Source organism: Lepisosteus oculatus, chromosome 7 (genome assembly GCF_040954835.1).
Source record: "Lepisosteus oculatus isolate fLepOcu1 chromosome 7, fLepOcu1.hap2, whole genome shotgun sequence".
In the NCBI taxonomy this organism is placed as follows: Eukaryota; Metazoa; Chordata; class Actinopteri; order Semionotiformes; family Lepisosteidae; genus Lepisosteus; species Lepisosteus oculatus.
Genome location: NC_090702.1, coordinates 6,764,954 through 6,782,356, shown reverse-complemented (window position 1 = coordinate 6,782,356; position 17,403 = coordinate 6,764,954). Strand labels below are relative to the sequence as shown.

At 38.8% G+C, this 17,403-nt stretch overlaps 1 long non-coding RNA gene across 18 annotated transcripts in view; it reads right to left on the bottom strand.

Moving 5' to 3' along the window:
• Nucleotides 1-17,403, bottom strand: part of LOC107078070 (uncharacterized) — a 264,300-nt gene that overhangs the window by 20,466 nt on the left and 226,431 nt on the right. For 9 of the 18 annotated variants that reach the window (XR_001479061.2, XR_001479060.2, XR_001479062.2 and 6 more), the window contains 2 exons: nt 16,624-16,652; nt 15,529-15,601 (listed from right to left, as the gene is read on the bottom strand). This is a non-coding gene — a long non-coding RNA (uncharacterized lncRNA). Of the gene's footprint in view, nt 1-8,750; nt 8,984-15,528; nt 15,612-16,623; nt 16,653-17,403 lie in introns of all 18 variants that reach the window. The other 9 variants (XR_001479056.2, XR_001479058.2, XR_001479051.2 and 6 more) reach the window with 4 other exon arrangements.

The window sequence follows — 17,403 nt, the reverse complement described above, 5'->3', positions numbered from 1 at the left end:
TTCTGTGTATTCATACTATTTGTATAACAATAGGTACAGTACATAGCTTTATACTGACTGTGCACACACTTCTTGAGCTCTAAACGTCCAGCTGCTTCTTTTCTCATTTGCACTTGTCCTACAGTGGTAAGATGTCTTTTCTCAGCCCTGCCCAAAGCCACACTGACTGACCTTCTATTTACTTTGGCTCGGGAATCAATCATATTTTTATTTCCTTTTGAAGTTCATTTTGAAGTTATCATCACATTCACTAGAACTGCATTGTTGCAAACTAATTTGCCCTAAGACATTTGATAGTACAGTAATAACTGAAATTATGATGCACTAGTTTAGCAAACATAACGAAAACAAACAAGGAAAAATATATTTATGAAAATTTTAAATATTTGACCTACTTTTAGTGAATAACTGAATTCAAATATATCAATATATTTAAAAAGTAAATGCTTTCTATCTTATTATTATGTTTTGGAAACAAATCTAATTGATGAATTGCTAAACTATGTCTGACATAATCTGAATATCTATGATCTTGTCAAACTTTATCTGAAACAATGCATTCATAAGAAAAATAAACAAATATGCTGAGTGAGGCACAAATAATGAGCATCAGTTTAATAACATCAGCAAAATATGACACAAAGGCTGGTTTGCCCACCGTTAAAGCAGGACACACAAAATTTATTTTCCTGACCTGTAAATATGATTACACTTCATTTGCAAGTTCTGGGTAGCTGGGTGTTGGCAGTCTATGCTTTGTGGTTTCATGTCCCAATTGAATTCTGTACTGTGGTAGAATTGAAACACGCATGATATCTCCTTCTCTATCTGCTTAATATGTAGCACAACCCCCATCTCCCACCGCTATACGCTGATGGGCAGTAAAACTGTCATTTAAATAAAGCTACAATAAGACTTGTCGATGTTTCTTTCACTTTAGAGTAAAAACATACTTTTAAATAGAATAAGGAATGTGGCAAAGTGTTCTGAGGGACGTTAAACCGAATAAAATGATTGTTTAATTAATTAATAAACCTACAAAAGGGACAGGAAATAACCTTCTGACATTTTACTTGGTAAAACTCCTCTGAGTTACACAATAATTCTCTTACAATTTATTACGTTAGAATAAACAGTATATCGCATGCCAAATAAATTCTTTAATAAAAATGAAACTGGAACCAATTCTGAGTTAGGTAAGACATTGAGTACAATGGCAATGAGAAAAAAAGCCGTGCACATCCAAAACTAAAATTAGCAAACAATAATGTGAACAATAGCTGGGAGAACATAATTTAGAGGAAATATATTGCCATTAAGGCTCTTTTTCTATATAATCTATCGACTACCATGACACATATGTTGGAACCTTTGAATCTATATATTAAAATATCGACATTTTATGTTTTTCAACATACCCGATAAAGAAAAAATTAATATTTTTTAAGTTATGTTACACAAACACTTTAATCCTTTATTAAAGGAAACATTAGATTGATACTCATGGAGGCAAGCAGATTTCCTAGGATGTATAACAGGCATTTTTACCACAGGTCTTTTAAGAAAGAATGTAACTTTTTTTTTTCATGTGAGTAAATCTTTGCTGGCATATTGCATGTCATCATATACAGTTGCAGTTGGTGTTGGTGCAACAGGGAAAAAAAACAGACTCAAAAGTATTTTCCAATATGGGGAAGAAAAAAAAAATGTTTAATGTAATTTGCTTACTGTAGGAAATTAGTGAGTTACCAAGAATAGGAAATATTTATATATGAAAGACATATCCAGAAAGTACATTTAAGAATTGTGAAGACATGGACATGTAAAAAAAAAAATTGACAATGACAATGACAATGATATTCTTATACTCACTTACATAGGTATGTAAAAACAGATAACGTTTGAGTTTAAAATGATTGATTTGATAAGAATAATATATATGAATAATATATAGAAATAAGAATAATATATAATATGAATAACAATATTTAATACCTACACTATGTATATAGTATAAAGCTACTACAACAGTCTCAGGAAATAATTATTTCCTGATATTCACAATAAGTGAATAAAAACGATAGTTAACACATTTCAAAAGAAAAACGGTTTGCTCTGTTTCAGTTTTGAGAACCAAGTAATTTTTAAACCATCTTTATTCATCATGCAGGTAGTGGCAACACATAGGCACTTTTTCCAAGCAAATACAGCAGTGTAAAAAGCTGAAATTGCCTGATAATAATGTTGAATGTCCATTCCGTATTACGTTATTCACAGTTTAATTTAAAAAAGTACATTTCACAAGAACTATGTGGTGGAACTGCTGTATTTTCAAAAGTCTTTACAATGATGTAAATAGCAAAAAAAGCAACTCCATCATTTATTTTTAAAATAATTTCACAAAAATATGGAGTTCACATGGCATCCAATAAATAATAACAATAATGAAGTTGGTTTCTGCAGTTCTTAATGGAAGGAATACCAAGAAGACAATGTAAGGACCCCAAAAATATAATATCACACACAGTTTTGCATAGATACTGTATATATAGATATTGCAACAGAGGAATCTAGTACGAAGGTTTGATAAGTGCTATTTTATAATCTTTGATGTTTGTTGCAATCATATCCAAAGCTGACTGAGAAGAAAGACAAGGAAAGGTCCCAGACTGTTTTTGGCTGTGTCTCAGGTTGTAGGTCTTATAACTTGTACTTGTAATTGGCATGTATGTTTACAGACATTACTCATATCAACATCGTATTGAAATTAAAAAAAAATGAAATTGCAATGATAAAAATGCAACATCAGCTAACCAGCTCAAATAGTACGTTGGTTTCAATGTGACTGCAATGAGAAGGTTTATTTCACACACAATACAAAGTTAAAACATGTTACCATCAGAACACCATCAATTAAATTTATCTGTGTGGGATTTGCATGTTGTCGCTGTGTTCACATGGATTAGGTGACCTCCTGGTACTCCAGTTTCCTCCCACATTCCAAAAACATACTGGTAGTGAATTGGCTTCTTGGACAATTGGCCCTGATGTGAGTGTCTCTCTATGTCTGTGTCTGCCCTGGACCCTGGCGTACTGTCCAGGGTGTACCCTACCTTGCACCCGTTGCTTGCTGGGATAGGCTCAGGCTCCCCATGACCGTGAATTGGATGAAACGTTTAAAAGTGGAGAGATGTTACAAGAAAATTATTGCTGGACTTAAACCAGTCCAGAGAAGAGTAATTTGATACATTCCCAAACATAAAGGAGTGTCCAATATAGAATGGAACCTTCATAATCACAAACGGTAAAGATTGTGAGGAGTCCTGATTCAAGTTTTCAAAACCCTCACAGGCATTGACAAAGACAACTCAATGGCAATCTTCAGAATTCACTGTGAAGCATGAATCGGAGGACATACAGTAAGTGGAACTTACGTGCTAAGATTTTAATAATGAAAACAGGAGTCATTTATGTACACAAAGGGTTGTGCGGCTCTTGAGGAACAAGCTACTCAGCTATGGTTTTGAAGCCCATACCCTGGAGTCATTTGACTTTTGGATCAAAGCTCTCATATGTATTTTATTTCTGTTTCCATGTAAGCGTGTGTTTATAAACTTGTAATACAAGTTCCTGGTAGGATTCAGACAAGGTACCCTGACTTTTAGAGACCTTCAGTCAAGCCCAGCCTTAAAAGTATTCTTTTTGCCATGTCATTAAGATCCACTTGTTTTAAGTTCAGTGTTTACAATGCTTTTCAGTCTTAACAGTTTTATGTGATGATGCACTGATCATATCCATTCATTCATTTTTTATAATGGCTTCATTCAGTAAAGAGTTGCATGGAGCTGTAGCTTAACCCAGAAGAAAATGCATGCAAACCAGGCTGGGATCCCAATCCCTCGCAAGACAAACTGTACAGTACCCCCAGCAGACAATTTAGAGATGCCAATTAAACATGGAATGTTTTTGAATGCCACACAGAAGGTGCGCTAGGCCAGAATCCTACCCAGAATTATTTATAAAATAGTAAGTTTGACATTTTACACAGATGCTAATACATCAAGCACAGAAAGTGACATGCATAGTGAGACTTTTCCCATTAAACTATCCTGGACATAAGGCTAAGGTTCACTGTTCACTGTTTAGAATTACTGTTAATGTTAATTAATGTTAACACATTCCCTTGGTTATGTTCCAAAATGATCAAAGATCTGGTGAAATTGTTAGATGGTCAGCTTTTTATGGATTCACGAATGAGCTGGTAAAACTGTGAATTAACAAGTTAATTTAAAGATGGATTCATTTTGCAAACTGTACATGTATATACACATTTAAACTCTAAGTGTACAGTAGTGCAATTCAGATTTGCGCATACTGTAAGACTGAATTCGCATTATCACCAGTCGAGAAGAACTTGAGAATCCAGTTGTTTCCATGCAGTTGCTGTCTTTGGTACTTTGCCATGGCAGAGCTGATATCTATAAAGGGATACTGAAATTCCCAAGAAAACCTTTCTGCAGAACAATATATTACCATTGTTTCACGAAAGGTAATATTCCGTTTGAAATCGAAACTGCAACTTGATGCTTCCACCTGTCACAAAGTCAGACAGCATCTGCCGGAGAGTACTGAAAAGGAGGTCAGCTTCTTCTGAGAGCAAATCAGAACCTGTATGTGAAACTGCATAGGAATGTCTTAACAGGAAGCTCAGAAAGCTAAGAACATATCCATATCCACGCCCGCCTTCTGCCCCCTACCAAACTGAAGTAAGATATGAGTTTAATACAAAGGTTCGAAGAGGTAAAACAACAGCCAGCTTCGATCGGCCTCAGCAATCACTGCTGACGTTATTTCCACACTTAAAACATTATAAATACTATACGTGACCCCCTTCTCTCTCATGTATGTCTTTTTGCCTCCCATCTCCACCCCATCTTCACAATTGCAGCTACCCCTTGCTCTCTCCTCAATCGCTTGGTGTGGGGATCCGAGACTCTTTGTCCTACTGTGTGGCCAGGAGGTTAGCCCTCAGCCAAAGACAGCTAAACCAAATTTTGACGAAAACACTCCATAATCCTTTCAGTACACTTATAAAGGTAATGAGGAAGATGAGGGCATGTAGTGGGTTTGCGTGTTTGTTTACTTGAACAGTAGATAATGGATCATGAAATCTCACCCAGCTACGGTATGTCCTATGGATACCTTGGGTTTCTGGAAGCTTGTTCCAGACGCCTCTTTGTGTTTTAAGTTAGAAATGCCTCTCCTATTTGTTTTCCTTTGTGACACAGCTTCAAGAAACAAAAAATTAACATTTCTGTGGCTAGGTCATGTCATGGAATTTGCCAAACCGCTTTATACCATACATTGTTGTGGGGAGCCGGAGCCTACCCGGCAAGCATCAAGCACAAGTCAGGGTACACTCTGGACGGGGTGCCAGTCCATCGCAGGGCAAGTGCAAGCCAATCACACGTGGGGGCAATTTGGAGGATGAGGATGAAAATTTGGCCCGACATTACTCTTATCGAGAAATGACCGGGGATCTTTAATGACCGCAGAGAGTCAGGACCTCGGTTTAACATTTCATCTGAAAGACGGCGCCTACTACGGTATAGTGCCCCCGCTACTATACTGGGGCATTAGGACCCATTAGGACCCTGCGGTCAGTGTGGGGGCCCCCCTCGGGTCTCACTAACAGCACCTCCATCAGTAACCATAGCTTCCCAGGAGGTCTTCTATCATGGTACTGACCAGGCTCAACCCTGCTTAGCCTCAGTGGGTTGCCAGTTGAGAGCTGCAGGGTGATATAGCTGTTGGCTATTCTGTGGCTAGGTCTAAACAAAAAATCCATCCCTCTATTTTCTAACTGCTTCTTCCAATTAAGGGGTGTGGGGGAGCCAGAGCCTATCCAGGCAAGCAATGGGCGCGAGGCAGGATACAGCCTGGATGGGACACCAGTCTATCACAGAAAAGACACAAGATGCGCACACAATCTCAGCTCAGGCAAATATTCCTAGAAGCTAATTAACCAACTACAGTACAGTCTCGATTATCCGACATTCTGTTTTATCAGACGTAGCAATCAACATGTTATAAACATATATGCTATGTACTGTATGTGTGCGCATGCATGATATTTTGCCCAATCCCATGCTGCTTTGTGTCTCGGAGCGTCAAATACTGCCATTGATGTAGCTTCGCTTGTTCATTTGCGCTCGTAAATATAATTTTATTATTGGAGAAACATGACAAGTGGGAAGAGAACGAAAGTAGTTCTTTCAAAGGAGCAAAAGCTTGAAGCGTTAAAAAGACCAGACAAAGGCAAGTCCATGCAAAAACGTGCATCTGAATTCGGTGTGGGGCACGTTACAGGTGGTGACTGGACGAGGACAAAAAAATGAGATAGAAAAGTGGTGCTCTGATCGGGCCTCAGTTGAAGGACTGAGGGACAGAAAAACGATGAACACAGGGAGCACATACAGATAGCACCCCAGGTCCAGAACCGAGCCCAGGTCCCCAGCATTGTAAGGAACCAATGCTAAGTACTGAGTCAGCGTGCCACCCAAATAAAAAAATCTTAAAAAGAAAAAAAATGTTAAGACACTATGTGTTGCAAGGGCAGAATAAAATGCAATTCTTTAAATGAGCAATGAATTGTTAGAGGATTAGCAATGAACAGAATTTTTTACCTATATATTATATTCTCCAACTGTATTATTAACTGTCTTGCACTTTTTCTTGCATTCCAAATAAAAATAAAACTGTTTGGATTGCCTCCAAACCCTATCTGAAGTGCAAACCTTCCTCCAGTTCCAGTTACATAATTTGCATATCTTCCAGTTAATAGTGATTCAAACAGCATAAAGCACAATTCATTCTAGAATTTTGGTCTTCTACGTACAGTAGCGTGCCAGCAACAAAAAAAATATACAGTGGATAATATAGTTAATTATATACAGTGACAACTCCAGCACAAATGGCCAGCAGCCATATCACCCTGCAACTCACAACAGGCAACCCACTGGCAACCCACTGAAGCTGTTGCATCATCCAGGTGGATGCTGCACATTGGTGGTGTTGGAGGGGAGTCCCCATTACCTGTAAAGCGCTTTGAGTGGAGTGTCCATGAAAGCGCTATATAAGTGTAAGCAATTATTATTATAATTAAAAATGTTATGACGGGCCACCAATTTCTGAAGAAGTAGAAAAATCTATTGGCAGAAAGGTGGTAAGAGCTCTTGGTGGAAATCTTGTGAAAGTCCGTGTAGGGATTTCCTCTCCTGTAGCTATGTCCGACCGAGTTCCTGTTGCATTGCATTCGGTTGTTTCCAAGTCGACTCTGGTGTGCACTGACATGTTGTGGCTCATGTCGCTCTGTCAAACGTGAACGCAACTTTATGTTCTCATATCCTATGTACTATCTTCCCGAGACCCACGTTCCTGATTGAGAATGTGAATGCGCTTGTGTTAGCGCAAAGCAGTGGTACGAGACACTTCGATGTGCAGGTGCCCCAGCTCCTTTGAATGAGGAGTCAGGGAACAATCAGCACTTGGCTGCAATGCTTTGAGCCGCGACGCAGATGCGGGATGAAAATTTAGTTCCAAAATTGCTATATCTATCTGTTACCCATTAGTGTGGTGCAAACGCACTTCATCAACTGCTCAGCAAGGGGGAAGGGGCTTTCATCATACTACCCACCACTCACACGCGGTTCAGGGAGAACAAACGAGGATGTCTTGGCAGCTGAATTGACTCGAGACCATTATTTGCTTTGTTCTGAGACCAATTCTCAAGACCCGAGGTGGTCCATTTCTATCGTCGTGAACCCAAGCATTTAATGTTTTTCATTCTGTCTTAATAAATCACCACCAGTTTGGTCAAAATGAACACTCTTCTCCCTGACTGCTCTCCATCGACAGACAACTTTAATACCTGTAGGATTGCCTGGCTTAGGGTATATAAACCATATTCCAAAATATTTAAAGAAAGAACATCAGTGAAGTGGAAAAAGTCCAGGATTTAAAACAAAAACCATACATTCTGCCACCCCTCATCCTCTTTAAATAACAAGCTAGTCATGATCTGAAAACCGCAGAATTTTATTACATAAGTACAACATATGACAGAGTGGCATTCGCCTTTACTCATCAGGTAATCTTACGCAACATACGCAACTACATTTGAATTATTAACAGACATGACTTCTATCCTCTAATTTACTACATGTGTAGCCCGAAAGGCAGAGGCATGTAGTCTAAGCTGTACATGCTGTCTCATGTACAGGCTCAAAAAAGGATGCAAACTTTCCTAAATCAGGAGGAATGGCTATTTGTAGTGCTTGCAGGGATGAGGGAATTATAAGGCTCACATGTACTGAAGAGACCTCCAATGAAAAATAACTTTTACATTGTATTGGCTATGGAATCCTTGTCTCACAGCAGCTTTTGAAGGAGATTTGTGGCTCAGGGGAAAGGAATGCAGGGCCGCCAAAGCAGATAAAACAGGCTGTTAATGGTGTCAGCCCCTTGGCGAGCTCCCTCCTGATTTTTTTTTAACTATCCGGGCATCGTTTTGCATAAACAACCTGCCAGCTTTCAGGTCGGCCTCCATTAAGGGCAAGTTGTGTGAAGGCTAACATTCCGTTTATCACCCACTGTCTTTGCTACATCACAATTAGAAAAAAAAACATGGTCTCGGCTTAACTATGGTGGCATTCTCCAAGTTTCTGCAGGTCAGAGGCTAGACCTCCTACCTGATGAGAATTTCTCCGCTGTCACCAGGAAGAGGAAGGATCAGTCAGCCACAAAGAAGAGTTTACTCCAGTCCTGGAGGGCCGCAGTGCTGAGTGTCGGCACTTCTCCCCGTTGACCAAAATCAGCTAATGGTCACCTTAATTTGACCAGTTTTCCTAAATGTTAAACACCTCTTTTCATCCAGGAGTTTTCTAAGACTTGTGGAGCTGCAGGTCGTGGGTTGGGTACTGTGCTGTACAGAAAAAAAAACCAAATATTTCCAGGTTCACAGAGACAGAAAAAAGATAAGTTTCCATCTCAATTTCTAAAGCTAGGTTCAGTGGCACCTAAAGAGTTATCTAATATGCAAAAAACTGAGCAAGCATCCCTGTAAGTTACTGCCCTCCATAAAAGCAGGAGATAAATTTCTAAATATTGGTTTGCTGATATACCTTAACAGTATAACTGTTCATTTTCTTAATTAGCTTGATATGTTTGTCCAAAGTGTCATACAATTGCACTCATTTATACAGCATAAAATACTTGACTTCAATATTACAGGAATAATTAGGCAAAGTATCTTACTCAGTACAACAGTACTGTTTTAGCTGGGTTTTGAACCTATAACTTCCCGTTACAAGTCCAGAGCCCTAACCATTTTTCCACATAACTGCTTGCAAATATTTTCATTCTTTTCACATTATCAATTGGAGAAATCTCAGAGCTTGTTTTAATTAAAAGTACTGGATTAGCACAGCATTTTTTAATTAAAAGTCATTTAACAGAAAGCAAAGGGTTAAGAATTGCCTGGGTCCTTGTACAACATACAACTGCCATACTGCACTGATGACAGCAGTGACAAAGTGCCAGTAACAAAAATAAACAACAATGCAGGAATATAATGTGTTTCTTCCTGAAGGTCTCTTTGTCTGCTGTTCCTGTTAATCCCACAAGTAAACAAGCTGAAGGGATCATTATTGCTTTTACCATGTTTCACAAACTGACCATAAACGTGCAATGGCATCTCTATAACAGAGCAATGAAAAAAAATAGTCAATCATAAATAGCACAGAGAGTGACATTAGAGGTGTTAGTGCCAGTTCTTAATTATACCAATTACACCTTCAGCACAAATGTGCTCCTGAGCTTGCCTCGAGTGTAAGGTCAAGTATTTCCTGTGTCTCTAAATCACTTACATCAGGGGATTAGTGATACTGAATTTTCCTCACATGCAACTAACCCACTCCCAGTGGTTAAGCACATACACAGGTCACATTGTGTGTGAGTTCGCCTTTATCGTCTTCCTCCACAGCCCTCTGCTTTTTCCACTGTGCAGCTCTGTATATGAAGTGCTGAGTGCTGTACATAGGAGCCACCTTTGTGAGAGGATCCCTGATTTCTGAAGCGCCTTTCTCAGTGCAATTTTCAGGGTTATTGTCCAATAAGAAGCTGATTCTTTGAATGAAAAAAAAAGGCGCAAAACTAAAATTTAAATGACAAAGTGGTACAAAAGAAGGAACGCGGTGCGTTCAAAATTTCTGTTTGGGTTAAAAAATTTTAGCTACATTTACATTTTTTTATAAGAAAAAAATGAGCTGTGGAGAAAAAAAAAGTGCCAATAAGCTGTTAAATGAACAAATTGAAGAGTTCTCATATCTTGTAAAAAAAGTGTTATGCATTTATCTGCGATGTAATTGCCTGTCATTTTTCATAATACAGTACATTCTTACTTAGGCAAATGCCTGGTTACTGGCTGTACCAATTGGGGAAACAAACACAACTCAAATCGCACAACAATCGGGGCCAATTTTAGTCATTGTATGAGCCAACACTGATTTCTGGTTGGTTTTAGCTTTGTTGCTCATTCTGAGAAACGTACATGGGCAGACATATGATTTTTTCAGCAGTACAATGGAGGTTGAAAGACTCAAAACGCTGTCATGTAACGGAAGCCTTCCCTCAAGGCGCCTTCCATTCTAGGTGCATCTCCAAGCCACCTGCTTCTTGTCATGCTGTGGGGTTGGTGCTCACACAGGATTCTCATTTCCGGAGCAGGGTGGAGAGTAACACCACAGAGTCGAAAGTGACAGGAGCCGAAGGTCTGCAGGGAATTGGGGATTACCGTCTTCACCCAGCTGGACCTACTGTAACTTATCCAACTAGGGCAGTGCGCAGTCAGCTGTGTACTGCCCACCTGGGAGCTAAGAACCAAAGTCTATTTATGGCATGGTTGGATTTGAACCAGCAGTCTCCAGCGCTGATCCACCATGCTGACCACATTCTACTGCACCCCCTGCTCACCCGCTACAACTTGAATCCAAGTTTTTTAAAAATGTCTCCATTTTATGAAGGGATGAAAAACAGATTTGTTCCAGAGCAACAAAAGCTAGATTTTCTTACTCCCCAATATACAGATCCAGTCGTTCCAAATGTGCGAAGTACGCTGTGTTAATACACGGTAGGCGTGGCGCATCAGAACACATCATACTGCATCATACCGCATGTTATGATAATAGTATCCAGAAGCACCTTGTAAAACCGCCTGGTGGAGCTAATAAAGCTTAACATCTCACTAACAGCATACGAGCTTTCGCCAGAAAACGCCTGGTTTTCGAATCCCGGTCACTGCTGAAGGACAATCTTCTTCCAATTAAGAATTGAAGTTGTATACTCTTTAGACTTTTAATAATTTTAAACTGTGTATTACAGCATGTTAATCATTAAGCATTAAAAAGTCTGTATATTTTATAAAAGCAAGATTGCTCAGTTGGACAAAAGTACACAACCTTCCACCTTAATCATAAATATTTTAATTATGCATAAATATTTCATGCATCAAAGTCTTTACAGAGATATTATTAATAGTAATAATAATGGTCTGGCCTGAAGCATTGTATTGTCAGACAAACAGCACCCAAAACGCTGAGAATATAATTCAAGTGAGGTGAAGACTTCCTAGTGATTCATCAAACAAGTCAATCTGCAAAGATGGAAGGGCTGAATATAACATTCCAAAGAAATTCAAATTATTATTGTTAGTTTGAAAAATCATAACGTTCTACCACACTACAGGATTTTTTTTTCTCTTTTGAAATACTGCAGATGCCCTCATAGATCTGTCTTTTGTAAGCCTATATTATGGGAGATATTCATCATGTAATGGTAAGGACAGTAGTGACAAATGTACATTAACCTCCTATTTAGATGATAAAAGATTAGTGCAGAGTGACAATTGGTAAAAAATATTTGAATTCATCAATGGATAAGCATTTTTTGCTAATTCCATGCCAGAGGACAGGTGGAGAGGGTGCTGGTATAAAGACGGTTACACAGGAACCTTTCTCAATAAATGAAAGGTGTTTTTTATTTCATTCCAGAGATATTTTGAGCAGCAATATACAGTACCAATAATTAAAAACTGGTAGCAAAAGTAAAAAATTATAGTGTAGTAGCATGAAAACAGCTGTGTGTAGCAGTCAGAGTCACTTGAGGGGACTGTTTATTAATGGGGCACTCTTCTGCTTCACAGTATCCGTGTTATCAAAATTATTGTTCGCTTGTCTTGAAAAGCAGAAGACAAAGATACATATGATTTTGATTTCAATTAATACAGAATGATCTTAATTAAGCATAGAAGTAATGGATTGCACAGTGTCATGGTGGGTAGCGCTCTTTCCTCACAGTTCTTCAATCCTGGATTCAATTAAGGATAACCTTCTGTGTGGAGTTTGCATGTTCTCATCTCATTGTATGGACTTGCTTCAGGTACTCTGACTTACTTCTGCATTGCTACAACAATGCTACTTAGATTAATAGCTGTCTGCCAGGACAGACACTGTGGTGCCACAGACTATACCAGGAAAAAGCAGCTTTCTGAGAATAGATAAGTAAAAAATTCAAAAACAATAGTTTCTGAAAAATAGTGACATAAAAGGCAAATATGAAAAAGAGAAGGCACAACCCTTAGCACATATGAGCTGAGTTAGAAATTACAGGATTATAGGTTCCTTAGTCTTGAGCAGAGAGGCAACAACTCTTCTCAAGAAAGAAAGGCACTGCAGAGAATGGTCAATATGGCCCAGAAGATCATCGTCTGTGGTCTCACCGAGATTAAACAGCTCTATGAGGACCGCTGCTGTGGTAGAATTCTGGCCATCACAGAGGACAGTCACCACCCAGGGCATGAGCTCTTCACCCCACTGCCCTCAGGTAAGAGATACAAGAGCATACGGACACTGACCAGTAGATTCTTCAATAGATTCTATCCACAAGCAGTGATTGGTGAACACATTTAGCCATGCCCCTCGGACCACACCAACACCCTCTACCTCATTATGATTTCTTAATTATTGCACATCTCCTGTCATTGTTTACATGTCTGCATTGTTTACATTCAAACTGTTTACTTGTTTACTTGTACATTGTCTACTGTTTGTATATTGTCTTGATGCACCGTCTGCACTTTGTGTTTTTACACTTGTTTTAACAATCGAGAGACTTTCTGTAAGTTAGAATTCCATTGTACCAGTACATGTACCGGTTACATATGGCAATAAAGTTCAAGTTCAAGTTTAGAAGTGATAACTGAAAATAATTTCACGTGGTCAGCAGAGCAACAAAGAGAGCAAAGTATCTTTATCATAATATCCTATTGATATTCACAAGATCTTTAAAAATATTTATTTTCAATTATGCTTTCTTGGGGAAGTTTCTCTTAAAATTATTTATTCAATAAGGTTATATGAAGAAATTCAGTGTGCTTTTGAGTTCAAGAGAAAAACAAATTGAGGGCTGTTTAAGAGTAATTACCGGAGTTTTTTGTTCCTGAGTAATACCTATCAGTCTTTCCAGGGGTTTGAAAAAACAAACAAAATGAACCTGTATGAGCTATTGTGGTTAATAAAATCTAAGGTAAGCTGCAAGACCCAAAAAGGTACCCAACAGGTTTGGTTCCCACAGTCAGATCCAGTTATACCAGTCTAGAAAACAAATACTCCCACAAGCACTAGTTATTAAGTGTCATAGAGCATACACTGGACCACTCACATGAAAATACACATTCCAGAGAATATACTGGCAACTCACAGAAGCAAGCACGTCACTGCATGTTCAAAGTTGCAATTAAAGAAACAAGATATGCTAACGGATAACATGGGAAAGTCAAGGTATCTATTGATAAACCCAGACAATTTACTTCAGAAATCAAAATGTTTTGGTACACATACAGTCCAAACGTCTGCAATGAATGCAAGGTGATTCAATTTTGATTCTGTGCAGAAAACCCCTAAGGTACCTCTAAGGTAAGCAGGCAGTGCTTGGTAGACTAATTTCCAAGCACTAAATAAGCAAAAAAAAGCTCCTTAAGGGGAAATAAGATGGTGGGTATTAGGTACTCTTCAAGGAATATAAGATCTTATTCATAGAAGTTGCAGAACTGGATTTGATCATCTCTCTTGGCCAAAAAAATAGGTTTCCTAAGGTCAAATTTAGAACTGATCAAGACCTAATTTAAAAGTCTCTAAAATACCAAAAGAAGAAATAGTATTTAGAGCAAAGTTTTTCAACTGAGACAAGTTGCGATTTACAGTAAGAGACGGAACTCCAGACACTGGTAGGTGCTAGACTGAACACTATGTCACGATCGCAACCCCTCCTCTTAAGGGAGCTCCAGCCCTTCCTTGTTTATTTCATCTCCCGCACCTGTTCCCTGTTCCAGCCCCTTTTCAGTTCCCCCTTAAAAGCCAGACGCAGACGCTAATCCGGGCTCTGCATTGGTTCCCGTATCATGCAAACCAGGGATTTGGATGCGCCTGGCTCCGTTATGCTTTAGTTTCTGTTTCTTGTTCCCGTTCCCGTGCCCTCTGCCGGTCCCGACACGGTTCTGGATTTTACTCGTCTGTCTTTGATGGATCGCCTGGCCTTGGACTTTTGCCCTGTTTTTGGATTTCCCGTTTGTCTCATCCCTGGATCGTTTGCCTCGGCCACACCTCCCCCGACCACCAGCACTCCATGGACACTGTTTTCATCCCCGTATCCTGCAAGCCTTTTTTCGTAGTGTTTCCTCACTCTACCCTGGATTGTGTAGTCTGCATAAGGTCCAGAAAGAACTCTCCCAGACACACTATGGATTTCACTGGGCTGCAGTGGTAATGAAACAAGTCTTCTAGTTACTTCCGCTGAATGGCTGTACAAATATGCTGTGGAAAATTAAAACCCTTAATAACACATCATGAGTAAGCCTCTATTCTTTACGACCAGTGCTGGCAACAAGCAACTTTTATAAATGGCTAGTTGTCTATTAAAAGATAGAAAATGTATGGAAAAACATCTGTTAAGTGTCCAGAGAAGTGGATACTAATCTTATAGGATTTGATTTCAAGTTGTAGACTGAGTTATACTGTACTTTAAAACCTATATTTTAATACCGTCTTAATATAACCATTCTTAGTTTTTCAGATCTAATTTTAATTTTTACAGCTACACAATTATAATGTTAAAAATACTGCTGCTAAATGGAAGAAATATTTCTATATCACTTCAGACATTTTTAACCTTCATATTTAATACTGTACATAGTTACTGTAGCTTAGTACTTGCATTAACGGGGCCAGAGCCAGGAAAACTAGAGCTCCGAGCTCAAGTCCTTTGAGGAGGGCCATCGAATAGGGAATTCACTCAGTGTGTAAAGCCACAAAGGAACAGGAGGTTAAATTTCCTGTTTAAAAAATAGAAAAAAAAAAGAACAAAAACTCGTTTGGACCTGAAGTCATCTTTATGAGTATAAAGAAAGATACACACCTGAAACATGGTGTTGCTCCTTTTACTTCTCAGCATGGAATCCAATCATACTTGTTCCATTGATAGAATCTGCCTTCAAAAGGCTGAAGTTATTGAGATGCAAACAAAATCATGTATTCGAGTAAGACAATATTCTGAGTACTTTGAAGTACTATATGTTAATATCCTGTGTTCTATATCTTAATTAAGGACTTCATAAAGATCAGCAATGCAAACAACATTTCTAAAACTTAGAACATGTCTATGGCAGAACTCATTCCTATTTACCTGAAAGGACAAAATTTGTTGGGACTGCAGGATTTAGGAGGCATGTTTGCAAGTCCATACCGCTGAGAATAAAACCTAATTCTGCTAGGGCACTGCAGTCTAGAGGAACACAGTGAAACTTTGGGGTATGGGGTATGTCTCACAGACTGATCTATTGCTTAAGAGAGCTTGATGAATGGATCCAGTCACACATTTTCATATAAAAGAGAACTGCACAGGCTGAAAACTGTTCATACTCCAACTACTCGAGATGAACGCAACGTTGAAATGAACAATTCCAAACGATGGCAAACATATCTGTCTCGAGCACTACACTACAAAGTGGCGTAGCCTCGTGGGCTTTGATCCTACAAGCAGGCCAGCTTTCCAGAACAATCATTCTGATTGTGGTGAAGGGGTTTTGTAAATCAGTCGGAACTGTTCTCGGGAATGTAACAAAATACATTAAAACAAATGTTCTGCTTCAAGATAACTGTGAGGCTTTGAAAAGAAAGTGTTTGACATTTACCATGCTGGTCCATGGGACAGCTGGAGTGCCACTGAAATTCCCTTTATATACTATTTAACCGACAGGGCCTAGTTTTTCAAATCCTGGGCTTATCCCACGTTCGGGATTTAAAAGAAGAAGAGCTTGAAAGACCTTTACAGTTATTTTTGAAATAATATTTTACAGAGTATAACAAGGGCACTTCTCTGAGTTAACCAGGTTTGTGCAGGACAGTATGTGATAACTTGGTTATCTTGATATCTTGCTTGATACCTACAGTTGTAGCCCATGTTGGCAGAAGCCAGCAGAGTTGTCAAACAAGACACAGAATTCAGTCTTACCAGGGCACAGCTGAAGTGGAGCTCCAGTTCTAAAAGACACAAACAAAAGAACAAAAAATTTTAAGTGTCATCGCTTGTAGGATCACAGACATGCTTAATGGAAGACTTCACTCTTTATCTATTTTTAACACCCTCCTCCCTCTCAATTCAGAGGCCTGCTGAGGAGCAGATAGAGTTACAATTGTGAGCTCACAAACTGCTGCCAGAACAACATAAGTGGAAAGAAAAAGGGTGCTGAGTAGCTGAGTTTAGTTATTATTGGAAAAAATGAAAGAGGTCATTCATGACAAAAAGCCAAGATATGAGGAAACAGCTCTAAAACAGTCAGTTTCGGCCAATTCCTGCCTCAGCTGCTGTTCCAGGCTACACATTTATCACACAGTCATTCCCCCAACAGAAAAAAAGACAGCCATTCACAGGGCCAGATTGTACTGAGCATAGTACAGATACAACTTGTTTTTTTTTTCATCTCATTTTAAATGCAAGTTTTAAAATGAGCTGAAAACATGTTGAGTCTGAAGGTATATTTAGTGGCAAGAAACACATAATGATACACAAACACAAAGAAACAGCATTCTAGCTTACTAGAACTGGGGTGTCATCTCTTTGCATTTATTGGTTGTAGTCAATTTAGAGTAGTACATTTAAGGGGTCCTGCCTTACATCTGGAGGGAGTCACAGTACTTGGCCAAAATTATGAATTAACATCTTGAGTAAGACTGAAGTTACACAGAGGTTTGTTAAAGGTGCCTTCAAGCCATGCAGAACAGTCTTTGTTTT